The sequence below is a fragment of the Alligator sinensis genome, unplaced genomic scaffold (genome assembly GCF_000455745.1).
Source record: "Alligator sinensis unplaced genomic scaffold, ASM45574v1 scaffold551_1, whole genome shotgun sequence".
Taxonomy (NCBI): Eukaryota; Metazoa; Chordata; order Crocodylia; family Alligatoridae; genus Alligator; species Alligator sinensis.
Genome location: NW_005842526.1, coordinates 252,106 through 266,455, shown reverse-complemented (window position 1 = coordinate 266,455; position 14,350 = coordinate 252,106). Strand labels below are relative to the sequence as shown.

The following is a 14,350-nucleotide window of genomic DNA, read 5'->3' as shown; positions in this document are numbered from 1 at the left end:
TCAGCAGGAGAAACGAGGCCCCCAGCTGAGCGCATGCTCGGGAGGAGTTGACTTCCAGCTCATTATAGATCCCACCAGTTCAGGCCACGGAAAGCTCCCTTTTGTTTGCTCCATGCAGCTGCTCCTTAAGCACCCCCACAAGGACCCCTCATTTGAGTCTTGGCTGTCACAACACAAAGGACTTGACTCCACAAGTCCTTTTAGGATGTACAAAGTTGTTGTGGTCCGACGATGTCAGTAGATGCTGTATATGAGTTCAGGTAAGGAAAAGTGCTAAGGATGCCTCTGAGGAAGGAAGTCCCAAAGCTCTTAACAGGCCCACTCCTGCATTCTCATGGGGGACATAGGAAATAAGAGGCAGGAGGTGGGTAGAGACTGGTTTTCATTTCTCTTAAGAGTAATTGATGCACTCAAGCTGCACACTCCCCTCTTTAAGACCCTACTCATGTTCAGGCACAACTTGGCAGACACCCAGCAGCACTCTTATTGCTGTAGCGCTAAGGTACTCTGTCTTCCCTGTCCTGCCCATCATTTTTACCTTGCTCATGTACATGCATTAGTCTGCATCTGCAGAGTGAAGGCTCAAGCCTGCACAGAATGGAGATTCAGAGTTGGATAGGGGACTCTGCTGATGGGTAAAACCTCCTAAAGGGTCTGTCCAACATCTGACACCTTATCACTCACAGCTTCTCCCTCTACCCAGTGCCTGAACCCCTTGCTGTAGTTATGATCCTACACACCCAGGACTCAAGATGATGTGAAAAACTCCTCCTATCATCCTTTGGGTCAAGCAAGAAGCGCGGGAGGTGGCTCATGGAAGAGGAAGCCTGCTTGAACTTGGGTTCAGATTGACTCATATCTCCACAGCTGAGTGAAAGGATTACAAAATGGGGAAGGAGGTTATGCTTGATCTGTCTGACAGATTTCCCTAGGATCAAACCATTACAAAAGTATTTGCTCCCTGTACCTTTCAGCCAAGTGATGCCTATGCCTCTTTCACCTTCAAAGCAGCCGACTGGTAGTGCTGTAACGCCAGTCTGGGTGGCACAGTTTCCAGTAAATGGTGACTCACTATCATTGCATCAACCACAACGTTTCCAGTATGCCAACACTTTTGGAAGTGAAATATCTGAGGCTGATGTTCAAGTCTGGCCAAGGTGATTCCTTGGTGTAGGTCACTTAGCACAATGCGAGCTTGAGCCAAAGTTGGACAGGCAGTTTGGTAATCCTGCGGCTGGATGGCTACCTAGATCATGGTGCCACCCTTTTATTCCTCAATGAGACTCAAAGGAAACTGAGGAAAGTGGATGATGCCATTGTTTCACCTGAGGTTTAGACCTCAGGCTGCATCTGTTGCTAGGGTCTCAGTGCGAGAGATATGGTATGAAATGAGTTTGGTCATACAGGTCATGTTGCATGTGACTTGCAAACAAGGGCTGCAAGTTCATCTAGTAGGAAGGCTCAAGCTGGGTCAGCTGTTCATTGTGACCTTAGGTCATGTGGGAGTTTGAAGCTGGAAAATCCATTATGTGAACCGCTATGAGGGGGTTTTTTTCAGATGAAAATAGGTGTATGTCACTTTAAAGATTCAGCTGGCAGCTGGGTATTTATCCTTTGGATGCATTTCACTGTTACGGTTCATTATGAGGCATGATTAGTGATGCGACCGAGTGACAAAGCGATGATCCTGCCAATAGAAATGAAAAGCTGGACTCGCTAAGACAGTGTCTTTGACATCCTTCTGTTACGACTTTCTCAAGCTGAAAGGAAGTGGCCAGCTGCCAGTTCGATGAATGGGACAGGTGAACCAGCCCGTAGGTCTCCAGAACTGGGCTCTGGGACCTCTACATTTCTCCACTGGAGAAATGAATGTTGCACGAGCTACATTCAGACCCAGGGGGCAGCTGGAAATGGAAGAGGAGCAGGGATGCTGACTTGCTGGTGGTTTAGTATTTTACGAGGTGTGTGTGTTTAACACTGATTTCCTTCCACTGTGTTGAAGAGGCTCAACAGGCTTTTAAAAGTGCTAGAAAGACCCTTTGTAATAAGTGTTATTATGATGCATTGGGAAAGCATATAACAGTGGGTCACTGGCCTCCAGGCTCACCGCGCGTGGTCATCTAGAGTTAATCTGGTAGCCTGTTGTGAAGACAGAGAGGGGAACTGTTTCTTGCTCTTAGCATTTCTCTAGTGCCATGGTTCTCAACCTTTTTAGACTCAAAAACTTCAGACTGTAACGGCACCCCATTAACAAGCTAATATAAATATAGCATAAATATTATAATATCAACTTTATAGTTCTAGTATAAATTAATATGTTTTTAGTATTGGTACCTTGGTCTTCAAAGGACAGAGTCCCAGACGCCCAGCCAGCAGGGACATGGTGCTGGGCTGCACATGTGGGGAATGGTGAGGAAGAGAGAGGGGGAGGAGGTGGGCAAGAGGACACACGAGGCCCAGGAGGAGGAGGGACTGGCCAAGAGCATGGCACGGCAAGTCACTATGGCCGCTGGCGTGGCCAGGGGGATCTGTGCTGCACGCCTTCTGCAGAGCCAGATCAGGAAGTGGCTGTGGCAGGAGTGCGTGCCACAGCCCTTCCCAAGCCAACCCTGCATGGTGTCTCCTGGAAGCAGAGGCGCGTGGGGCAGGAGGGACTCTCCCGCGCATCTCTAATTTTAGGAGACTCGTTGGAGCCAAACTGAGAAGTGGCTGCTGGAGAAAGGCGCACCTGCCTGGATTACCCTGTGAAGGCGCACATCCCGATTCTGCTGCAGCTCTTCTCTGCGCCCCCCTGAAAATGCAGGCACATGGGGCTGTTTCACCCCATGGTGGTGGCAGCCTGGAGACAGATGCCACTACCACCAGGTGGGACTGCCCCTGCTTTCAGGAAGTACAGCAGAACCGAACCAGGAAGAGCTGCAGCAGAACCGATGCGTCTGCCTGCACAGTGTGGGGCGGCAGATGTGCCTTACTGCAGCCACTTCTCAGTTTGGCTCCAATTTGTCTTCTGCAGACAGGCATATGGGGCAGTTTCACCCTGTGGCAGTGGCGGCAGTGCCCTCACAGCGCCCTGGCAGGTTCTTGCGGCACCAGATTGTGTGCACATGCTAAATTGTGACCATGCTTCCTTATGGGAGCTCTGATAAAATTCAACCTTCAGGAAGGGAAGTGAACAAAAAGGGTCTGGCTTACAACAAGGAAGCACTCAGAACATCACCATATCTCTGTTAAATACATCAGTAGCAAAATGAAGTAGTGGTTTGCTGAGATGAGCTCTCTCCATTTTCAATCATATTGCACCTTGTTATCAACTGCTGGAAGAACCAGCCATTGGACAGCCCTGCTACTAGTAGGACCTCACTGTGTTAGGCAAAGTAAAGAGGTAAAATAAACTACAGTCCTTTCCCCACGGAGCTCGTAGTTTAAAGAGGGGCAAGGTAAGATGGGAGCTAGTTGCATACGATAAGGTGGATGAGGGTGGCAGTAACAGGAACATAGGGTCTCACCCATGATCCTGTCTCTTTCTAGCAGACATGCCATTAGCTATGCAAACAGCTTCAAGCCCCCAAGTTACAGTAGGGATGCTTTTCATAAGATATGTTGGAACAAAGGCTGCCTATGAATAACTGCAGGTGCTCGTTGAGGCTCCAGTGAAATACAGTTTCATAGGCAGGCATTCTTTTAGTGTCATCCTCACCAGGTTAAATACCGCTTCTTCCCGTCTGCGGAGGGGGAGCAAAAAAGACAAGCAGGTGACAAAACAGAATCCTAAACGTTCTCCAAGAAGCTATAAATGTCATCGTGAGTCACTGGTAAGAACAAAGTTGCAGCTGGAAAAAAGGAAGCAGTTGTGATATTTCAGGCAACACACTTCAGAGGGCCTTTTGGAGAAAGCTAAAGCACTGGAGATAGGGAAGCGACTGCAGATCTACTCATCAGCAGTCTTCTGGGTTCGAGACAAACAGATACCTGTCCTTCCCTCTTTGAGTCAGCCTTTAGCTACATCTGCCCAACCCCTTTGGCTCCAGCAAGGCTGCAGGGAAGCAGGAGACTATTTTGGCCCTGTGTCTGTCCACATTTGCTTCAGGTAGTTGGCCCTTTCTGATAGCTGCGAGACACAAGGCAGCAATTGCAGCACGCTATCCAAGCTGAGCTCTCCTGATGGAACATGGGACAAAGCCAGGAATTAGCATGGGGATTCATCAAATCGCACTGAGATGTTAATGAGAAGCTGAAATGCTGGATGATAGAAGCAAATCTCTCTGGCTTTGCATTGATATGGTAGAAATCAAGTGGGCTGGGGGATAGTTACTGGAAGGAGGGACCATTGCGTGAGAAGTGGCTTTACAAGGAGAGCCAATGGGGCTGGGAAAGGAAGCTTGGTTAATTATATCTGACTGTGGTTGGAATAGCCTTTCTGGTCCCAGAGACTAAGAGGGATGGCTGGTCACCAGGGCAGAGGGTCACTATTGTTGCTGCTCTTATTTTATGCTCCGTGAAGGTTTGAATTGGGCTTTGTTTTCCCCTTAGCCCCTGACAGAAACCTCGGAGGTTACAAAGTGCTGAACTGTCCCAGAGCAGATGAATCGCTTGGGAATTTGAAGAGGGCAGTGTGTTGGGGGAGGGGATGAGCTCCCACTCGGTTCTCACAAGTCAGGTCTTTCTAATGGGCTTTTGTATAGTGACCCAAGATGTGCTGTACTGCCTCATACCAAGATCGACATCCTGTCTGCAGTGACAGCTTGGACCTAACACTTCAAAGAAAAATGAAGGGCCTCGAATGCAACGGCATTGCAAAGGGGACTGGCTTCCCTTGCGACTGCGCAGCATAGATGTTGCTTTACAGGGCGTTCTTGGACCCGCAGCAATGCTGCAGCATCTCATGGGCCTGCCTGTGTCTTCCTGCAAAATGCACGCTGTCAGTCTGGTACAAGCAGTGGGTTCAGTCTGGTTTGGCCTCACACCTTTTCTCCAAATGCAAGCTGTAGAGTAGACTGAGGGCCAGGTTCCCAGGTGGGACACATTGCCAAAGCTTTGTTGAATCATACAGAGCTAGGCTGATTTACTCCATCTGGGACCCTGGCTTTTAGTTCTCTTGGATCTGCCTGGACAGAAGCAGAAAGAGGTTTAAAAGGTGAAGCAGCTAGTGCTGAGAGGATGGTGGGCTTTTGCATTGGTGATTGTGAAAGGAAGCCCCCAGGATCTGGGAGCTTTCTGGTGCCCATACTTGGTATGCTTTGCACTTGCTGCTGCATTTCCTCACTGCAAAGACTCTAAAATTCCAAATTAAAAAGGTCCAATGAAAGCAAATGCAGGATAAATAGCAACAGTGATCGGAGCTGAAGAGCTGGAAGCTCTATTCATGTATTTAGAAAGACTGAAGGCTTCTAGTAGCAGCTGCAGCACAAAGCCTAGCGCATTAATTCTGAGACTGCCAGAAATAGGCCTGTCAGGCCTGAAATATCACTGCATTTCATTATTCTTTAATATACATTACTATTTCTACTTTATTACTGGCTCCCACAGGCTCTCTCTACCTGCACCAGACCCATGAATTCTGTGCAGTCCAGTGGAGAGAGGCAGCAGAGGGGGATACTGCGTCTTAAATGGACAATGGAAATAATCTGCAGCAGCCTGAGCTGTGCAGCAGAGAGTTTTATATTGTCTCTTAGCTACATCAGGAAGGGAGAGGACTGGGGCCTGAGGCTTGGAGCTGTGACCTCTGTGATGTGATTTAAAGGGGTAGACAGACACCGTAGATCACAGAGAGTTTGGGGCTTCCAAGCACTTGGGTGAACATATGCCGCGCACAGAGATAAAGGGCTCTGCTGACTTGAAGAAGGGGTTAGCTCCTTTCCAAAATGAATACCGAGTGTGCTTGAGTCAAGCAGTAGGTATCAGCTGTCTGAGTGCAGGTAGACTGGGAATTAGTGCTGGGAATAACCAGCAGGAGAATATTGGAACAAATGTAGAGAGGGAAAATTCAGGAAGAGAGAACTCGCCTATCGATCCTTCCCCTGCAGGGGAAAGCAAGCTTGAGTAATCTGCATGTTTATAATAAAACTGACACTCAAAGCTGCCCTGAATAATTCAGCAGGAGCTGTGATCTGTATTACAGTGCATGTCCCAGAGGTACAAAGAGAGCCAGGCTCAGGACCACGCCACCTATTCTGTGCCACTCTGAAGGAGCCGTGACAGATGGGGTCTTGCATCACCCGTAATCAAGTCACGCTTTGCATGGTTATTGGTTTTAAAAGGAGGGCCAGGGTGGGTGAATGAGTCCAACATGCTGCTTGTTGCTTTCAAACACTTTGGCTTGTATCACGCAGCCAGGCTGGTGTTTTGGTGTGAACAAGGAATCAGAAATTGAGCGTGCAGCAAGGGAGAGGTGAGTAACCCCACTCCATGCGCTCAGTCCGTCCACTTACCAATGCAGCTCTGAATGTCAGAGCACAGGATCTCCTCTCACCTTTCCAGACCCATTGGTCAGCAAACAGGAGAGGCCATACTGTTTCTTATTCTAAAGCCTGGCCCTACTTCCGAGTGAACTGGATCATCTGTCTATCATAAAACTGCCAATGCATTATTTTCCCCAAGCACAAGCACTTACCTTCACCTGTGGCTTGCAGTTGAGTTTTACAGATAGTGCTGCCAGGCTTACAGAAGCGCCTCTGTAAAAATGACACATTGCTGTTCCATATCTTTCCCCCTCAGTGATTTCCAGATCAATAGTCTGCACCATTTACAAATCACCATCTAACAGCTGGCACTGCAAGCACAGCCTCGTCTTTGCAAATCAAACCGGGCTCTTTCCGCTTCCCGCGTCATTGCCGACGGTAAAGAGTCTTGGATCTGAGTATAGCCGACAGGGATTTTGAAAATGAGGGAAGACGGAACAGCCTCCAGTTTGCTCCTTCACACCTCTCATCAGCACAGAAACAGTGGTGGAAACGGAGCTGGTTTTGTCAATAAATTAAGCAGACAGCACTCAAGATAGGCAGAGACCGGGTTTGCACAGCAGAATTCAGACAGCACTAAACCAACACAACAGCATCGGTGGAATCATGGTTTCTAATGCTGTCGCTTGTACTTTGAATACCAGCACGGTGGCAAGAAACTCGGACATCCCAGTTTGAATGAAAGACAGTCCAGTACTCTACCTGCTGGGGCATGATGTTTTTGCTATGAAAATTGGACCAAATAAAATGTTAAGGCACGGTATCTCCATGTTAGATAAACTCATGACCAAAAGCGGGGGAAGTTAGGGAAATAAAATCAGGGCATTTCAGGATTCACTCTTCCTTTATCATCATCGTTGTCCTAGTGCCAGAAGCCCCAGGCATGGACCAGAGCTCCCCGGGGCCTGACACTTTACACAAAAGGAAAATGTGGTTCTCGCCACGCACAGCTTAGGAACAAGGTACAAGGTGAGAGACAACACACAGATACAGGCAGGTTAGTACCAGAAAGCAAGGAGACCATGTCACTGCACACCAGCAACATCACTTTTGTCATGCTTTTTGGTAGGTGCCTGGGCAAAGGGCAGTTTTGAGCAGGGATCTGAGGGACAGCAGTAAAGTAGTTTTCCAGGTGTAGAATTAAGGGCTCTAGAGGACAGGCAAAGCAGCAATGGCAAGTATTTTATCATGGCAGGAAAATACATCATTAAGATCCTGTAGCTTATAAAAGCTTCTGCATGTCCTTTTCCCCCCACATAGCTATACCTCTGTTACGGTTGTTTTAATCACCTCCAGAGCTTAGCAGACTGACACAAAGGGAAAGTGCAGGTATTGCCCTGCCAGTGTTGGCCTGTTTGTAGACCCTCCAGTCGAGGCGCTTTGAATTACAAAAGCTCACAGGAATCTAGCAGCATGAAAAGGTGACCGAGATTTTCCTGCCTGAGATGTGTCTGGTACGTAGGAGAAGGGTAAAGAAGTTACCGAGTCCAGGTTCCTTCCCTCTTCTTCCTGATGCAATGAGGTATGGACAGTCCCTCTGGGTGCCTAATTAAGGAAGATGGACCGCAGAGGACCACAGCTCCATGCAAGTCATGTTAGGGACCTCTTCAGAGTTGTGCTTTAGGGATTTGAAGGAATAAATCTGCAGTGCTGATCTGAGCTACATACCACAGGCTGGCTTCGAACACAGATGCTTGCTATTTGTGCTCTGGTCAGAGTAGTTTGAGAAGCAGTTGATAATGAAATCCTGGCTTGCTTCATGCCAAAGCACTTGATGCAGACCAGGGTCAAGATTAACTTATTGGCTGCTGGCTGCAGAACATGTCCCCTAGTGTTGGGCTCAGTGATGAAAGCTACTTGCAGCCCTCTTTGCAATAAAGAGCAAGACTGAAAACACACAGGGTGGCTTAGCAAGTCGACAGCGTACACTAACAAAGGGGGGTTAAAATGGGTCAGCTAGGCTATGACTTCGTTGAGTGCTCTTCCCAGACAACTTCCATGGATTTTATTGCTGCTGTTCTACAACACCCCCCACCCCACCAGGACTGTGGGTATAGGCACCATGTCTCCAGCACAGTGTAGGGAGGAATGGTCCTGAGAACACCTCATCCCCTACTCCTGCTCGCACACCAGCTCCAGAAACATGATGGTGTAAAGCCAATCTGGAGACTTGCCCATAGCTGCTCTTGAAACTGTGGTCTCCAGTGTGGTGGTGGGAAGCCATGAGGGGCTCCCTAGCATACAGGACTATAGCAGAACCAGGCCCCAGGGGTGGCTGTGATGCCCCCTGATGACCAAGCAACTCCTGCTCCACTCCAGCCCCTCAGGGTACCCTCCCTTTCTACCTTGCCTACCACACCTTGATATAATACTTAGAGAGGCTTCCCCAGGGGCATAAAGCAAGCCTCAATCCCTCTGCTGTCTAGTGTTCATGCCCCTCTGGCACTAACTCATGGCCTTCCTGGCCCTATCCATGCCTTAGGGTACAAGCTGCCTTAGGGGTGATAAATGTGGCCTCCGTCCTCCCCTATAGCCACGGCTGTGCCTCTCAGGTGTTACGGTCTTGGAAGAGTTTGTGACCATTTGACCTTGTCATCATCCCTTGGGGCACTCTGGTGAACAGATGTTCCCCCAGATCCTGATGTACACCCCTTATATACTTATAGGCAGCCACCAGGTCCCCTGAGCCTGCACTTTTCCAGGCTGAAGAGTCCCATGGCTCTCAGCCTCTCATCATAGGGCCTGTTCTCCTGCCCTCTGATCATGTGCGTAGCTCTCCTCTGCACTCTCAAGCTTTTCCATATCCTTCTTGAATTGTGGAGCCCAGATTTGGATGCAGTACTCCAGCTGTGGCCTCACCAAGGCCGAGTACAGTGGGAGGATGACATCCTGGGATTTGCTTGAGAAGCATCTATGGATGCAAGCCAGAATTTTGCTCACTTTACCAGCTGCCACATCGCATTGGTGGCTCATATTCATCTTGTGGTCAGTCATGACCCCCAAGTCCCTTTTGGCCATGGTGCTAGCAAACGTAGCACTGCCAAGCCTATATGCGTGCTGCAGGGTTTTTTTTCCCAAGGTGGAGTACTTTGCATTTTTCAGCATTGAACACCATCAGGTTTTCGTCTGCCCATTTTCTGAGCCTGTCAAGGTGAGCCTGGATCACCAGCCTATCCTCAGGTGTGGATGCTCTACCCCAAATTTGGTGTCATCAGTGAAGTTGGCCAGTCCACTTCTGATACCAATGTCCACATCATTAATGAAGATGTTAAAGAGTATAGGCCCAAGGACAGACCCCACTGGTCACGGTGCACCACAATGATTTACTTCTGTCTATTACCACTCTCTGGGTCCAACCTCAGAGCCAATTCCCCGGCCATCGGACTGTGATGTAGCCGAGGCTGCAGTTGGCCAATTTTTCCATGAGAAGATCATGGGACACCAGACTGAAGACTTTTTTAAAGTCAAGATATATGACATCAATCTCTTCTTCCTTGTCCAGGTGATATGTCACCTGGTCGTAGAAGGAGATGACATTGGTCAGGCAAGGCCTATCCGCAACAAACCTATGCTGGGTATCCCTCAGGATGTTGCCATCAGCCAGTTTTTCAAGAATGGTCTCTTTGATCATTTTTTCCCAAGATCTTCCCCGGGATAGAGGTCAGGCTGATAGACCTGTAGTTCCCCGGATCTACTTTCCTCCCTTTCTTGAAAATAGGCACCACATTGGCCTTCTTCCAGTCTTCGGGCACTTCACCTGAGCACCAGTTCTCTAATATCCGTGCCAGGGGCTGAGCTATGATGCCTGCCAGCTCCTTGAGTACCCTGGGGTGTAAACTGTCAGAGCCGGCTGACTTGAAGGTGTCCAACCTCTCAAGGTGTTCCGTCACATGGTCAACATTGATGTAGGGTAACAATTCTCCCTCACCCTGGCCGTCCCGTACCATATTGAGCAGGCCCGTCCCTTGGGGCTGGTGAAAAACCGACGCAAAATACCCATTAAGCAGGTTTGCTTTCTCCTAGTTGTTGGTTGTCAGTTGCCCCAGTTGGTTTAGCAGGGGTCCAATGTTACCTTTGCCTTTCCTCTAGCTCCGCGCATATCTAAAAAAGGACTTTTTATTGTCTTTAATACGTGTAGCCTGCTGAAGTTCAGTTGCAGCCTTGGCTTTCCTGGTTCGCTCCCTATGTGGCCTCCAGTCTTCCCCTACAACCACAACCCAGTCCTCTGGTGTTAACTGTAACACAAACATAAGCAAACTGCTTCCAACTAAAATTTATCCCCAATTTGGGTCATTGCCCACACTCCATGCTGTATTTTCTCCTTAGCTGCCTCCATCCAGCTCCCTTGGGTAGCTTGGGTATCCATGTGCTGGTTTCCTAAAGCCTCTCTCTGGAGGAGGTCCTTGCCCTGCAACCTGCAGGGCCAAATTACCCTCTTTGCTCAAGGCACTGGTCTTATGTACCTCTAATCCCCGCCTCTTCCAGGCAGGTGGATCCTCAGCCACCTGCAGGGGTTTCTTCTTTGCTTAAGGGCAAACCTGCTCTCTGCTGCAGCCCTGCACAGCAAGTGTAGCCTACTGCACCCTCCACTTAAAGTGACAGGAGTCTCTGGCTCCCTGTCACAGGGGCATGTTTGGGACCATCCCTCTCTAGGCCTGATGGGGACACAGTATAGACACAGCCAGTGCGCTTGCATTCTGCAAAGGGGGCTGGCTTCAAGTGCAGGTGTCTCTAGGAGAGAAATGAGTCCCAGCTTGTCTGCACAGGTGGATGTGGCCCCACAGGCACAGGAGCCCTTTTAGGGAAGAGCGCATCACCTGTCTTACTAGCACCACTTGTGCTGCGCGGAGGTGCTCCACAGAGGTCTCCCCTCCAGGCACTGACTTAAATCCAGTCCTACTTCTGACATAACATCATGAAGGAGGCTAATAATGACACCTGACAAGGCCAAGGTGGTAGCTCCTTGCCTGGGTTTGAGTCTGAGATCAGGATGTTACTTTTATAGGAAAGTTACTGAGGAACAGAGGATAAAAGAAGAAAAACCCTTACGTATGCTTGGAAAGCACCTCCAGTAGCTGAGCTCCTGCTTTGGAAAACGGACCCTATATCAGTATTTGGCTCATCTAGTTGGCTGTGAACGAACCTAAATGATAATAACTCTGCAGCCACTCCAGCCTGCTCTCTGTTGACCCATGTCATTTGCTGCAGTCCCTGTAGTGATGACAGACTACATTATAAAGAGAAGGACTGGTTTCTCTGTATACACTTATCCAGACTGGGAAGGCCAGGTTTCCTCCGGTGTGAAATCAACCAAGAGGCAGAATGGGTGGGTGGGTGAGAAGAAAGAAATCTAGAGCTCATTTTTTTATGCATCAGTTGCAATATTCCCCCCGCCCAGAATTTCCAATCCCATCACAGACACCTAGGTCTGGGACTCGAACTGCCCCAAAATATTTCTGCTATGATGACAGTAAACCCGAGGAATCAGCAGGCTCCTCAAGAATGAAGCCAGACGAGTTCCTTTGGTGGAGATGTTGAAAGGCGAGCCCCCACTCCCAGGGTATGAAGATACTCTTTGTCAAATAAGTGTGTGAGAAGCATTTAGATGTATTAGCACAAATATTTGTACAGTCAAGCCACAGCAGAGCAATTAAATGTTAAACCTTTCAGAAGAACTCGAGTACTTTATACATGTACAATTCTGTTGTAAGTGCCCTACAATCCATTGCCAGAATTTGGGTGTTCCCCAGAGGAAAAGAAATGAAGACAACAAATGACAAGTGGCTTCCTGGGTCTTCACCCATCAGAAAGGGGATGATGCTTCCTTGCTGGTCCCTTGCAGTGAAATCTGTTGGGTACAAAGCAGACACCAGGGTGAGAGGTACTCTGGGTAGGCATAGGATTGGGATCTTGCTCTGGCATTGTTTCCCTTGATGGCCTGAGTTGTTTTACTTCTTGCCTTGGTTTACCCATTGCAGTGAAATCCCTTGGGTACAAAGCAGACACCAATAGGTAGGGTGAGAGGTACTGTGGGTAGGCATAGGATTGGGATCTTGCTCTGGTATTGTTTCCCTTGGTGGCCCGAGTTGTTTTACTTCTTGCCTCGGTTTACCCATTGGGAAAACTGGGATAACACCCTGTACTCGGCCCATAACAATCTGTTTGTTAATGCAGAAAATGGGCTAAGGAGGTCAGATTTCACTGAAGATTAATCTCAGGGGTATAAATAAAAGAGTTAGTCTTAATGGTGGGTCACTGACAGAGCAGCTATTGAAACAAAGGTTGCTACCTTTATGAGCCTGCAAGTGGGAGCGACTGGACAAGGGACAGATAACAGACCACTGTGTTGGACTCTTTATCTTTCTCACTCCTGTGTCCAGTTAATTTAAGCGAGGAAGGGTCATAATTTGGAGCTGTCAAACCTTCCAGTCCCTTTCAGGCTACTCTGGCTACTCAGAGCAAATAGATTCACCCATGGCTCTTACTGCAAACTTTTCAGTGCGGAAAGTACCCATTAAATCCCTAATTAACGTTTTGTGTTTTCTTACAATAGATCTACAAGATGGCGGGTCGGGCAAGGAGAATAAATTACTTGCTGCCTTGAACTGTACTGCGTGTGGCTAGCTAAACCCCTAATGCATGCTCTAGAGCTGGCACTGTTCGCTAGCTGCATGATGTTTGCATAGCTGATTGTCGGTTTAAATCTGCTTGCCCGACAGGAGCTTGTTGCCACTGGGGCAGAACTCCAAAAACTGTCAAACCAAGGCTCGTGCTTAGTACAGGCTCTTCTGTCCAACTTAGTTCCAAATCCTCCGAAAATTAGTTTCATGCCTTCTTTCCCGATACCCGCCCTTCCTCCCCAGCTGAAGACAGACTTCTTGCATTTTTCAGCTTTCCTTTGAAAGAGGATCAAAACAGGCCACCAGTCAGTATAGCACAATATGGTCTGAAATTACAGCAGGTTGCTTCAGATCCCTAAGGACCGGGCTGTTTTCATGTAAGCTCTGCTAGGAATCGAGTTTGATGGAAGTGCAAAAAAAGCAAATAATGAAAAGCCACTCATAATAGTTCCTCTGTTAACAGAAAAGATTATTTGTACAGTCGCCAGACTAGGTTTGGTTGTGAGGCACCCTAAAGAGTCAGGATATCTGAAGGTGGATTTCGCAGGATAATCAGTGGAGCTCTTTCGAGATCAAGGTAGAAATGTAAGTGCAATGGCATTTTTTTCCATCATGACTTGAGAAATGAGCTTTAAGCCTGTAGTGCTTAGCAGGCTGCTCCAGCTCCATAACATCTGCCTATGGGGGAAAGTTATTGCTCAACGCTCAGGAATGCATAGCCAATGTGACAGCAATAGGAAATAACCTCAGAGATTATGGTGGGGGCCATGAAGGGGCAACGGATTCAAAACACAGACTGAATGTAAACAACATTTTAAGGCTGCAGGATTCCTGCTTTCAGGCATCTCCAAACAGTAAGACTTATGATCACTAAATAAATAAGTAAATACAGTGATTATTCAATGTCTTCAACCAGATTTTTTTCCCACAAACAATGAAAGATAATTTTTTTATCGTAATTCAGTTGCTAACGGCCAATAGCAAAATGCAGCTTAATTTGCATTTCTGCAAAGGTTACTCCTCAGGGTTGATTTGAGGGTTTTACGTACAGGCGCTGGGGTATAGGACTCTGTGTGTGTGTGTGTGTGTGTGTGTGTGTGTGTGGTCGGTCGTGTTTTCATTCTTAGAGGTGACGATAATACGTGAATGTGTGCGTGCATGTGTCTGGGAGCCACTACTTATGTGATGGTTTTCTCTGCTGCAGTTTTTAGTATCACTCTGATAATTATCCAGTGGTGAAATCTGTGCCAGTTGAAGTTTTTTTTTTGGTTG

General features: G+C 48.1%; 2 protein-coding genes across 4 annotated transcripts in view; one reads left to right on the top strand and one right to left on the bottom strand.

The window, feature by feature from the left end:
- Positions 1 to 8,259, bottom strand: part of HIGD1C (HIG1 hypoxia inducible domain family member 1C) — a 30,232-nt gene extending 21,973 nt beyond the window's left edge. Inside the window, exon 1 of the mRNA XM_025213386.1 lies at positions 7,941 to 8,259. The gene's annotated coding sequence lies outside the window, so the exon portion shown is untranslated. The remainder of the gene's footprint in view (positions 1 to 7,940) is intronic.
- Positions 1 to 14,350, top strand: part of LOC102375885 (carboxy-terminal domain RNA polymerase II polypeptide A small phosphatase 2) — a 63,723-nt gene that overhangs the window by 14,637 nt on the left and 34,736 nt on the right. The window lies entirely within an intron of this gene.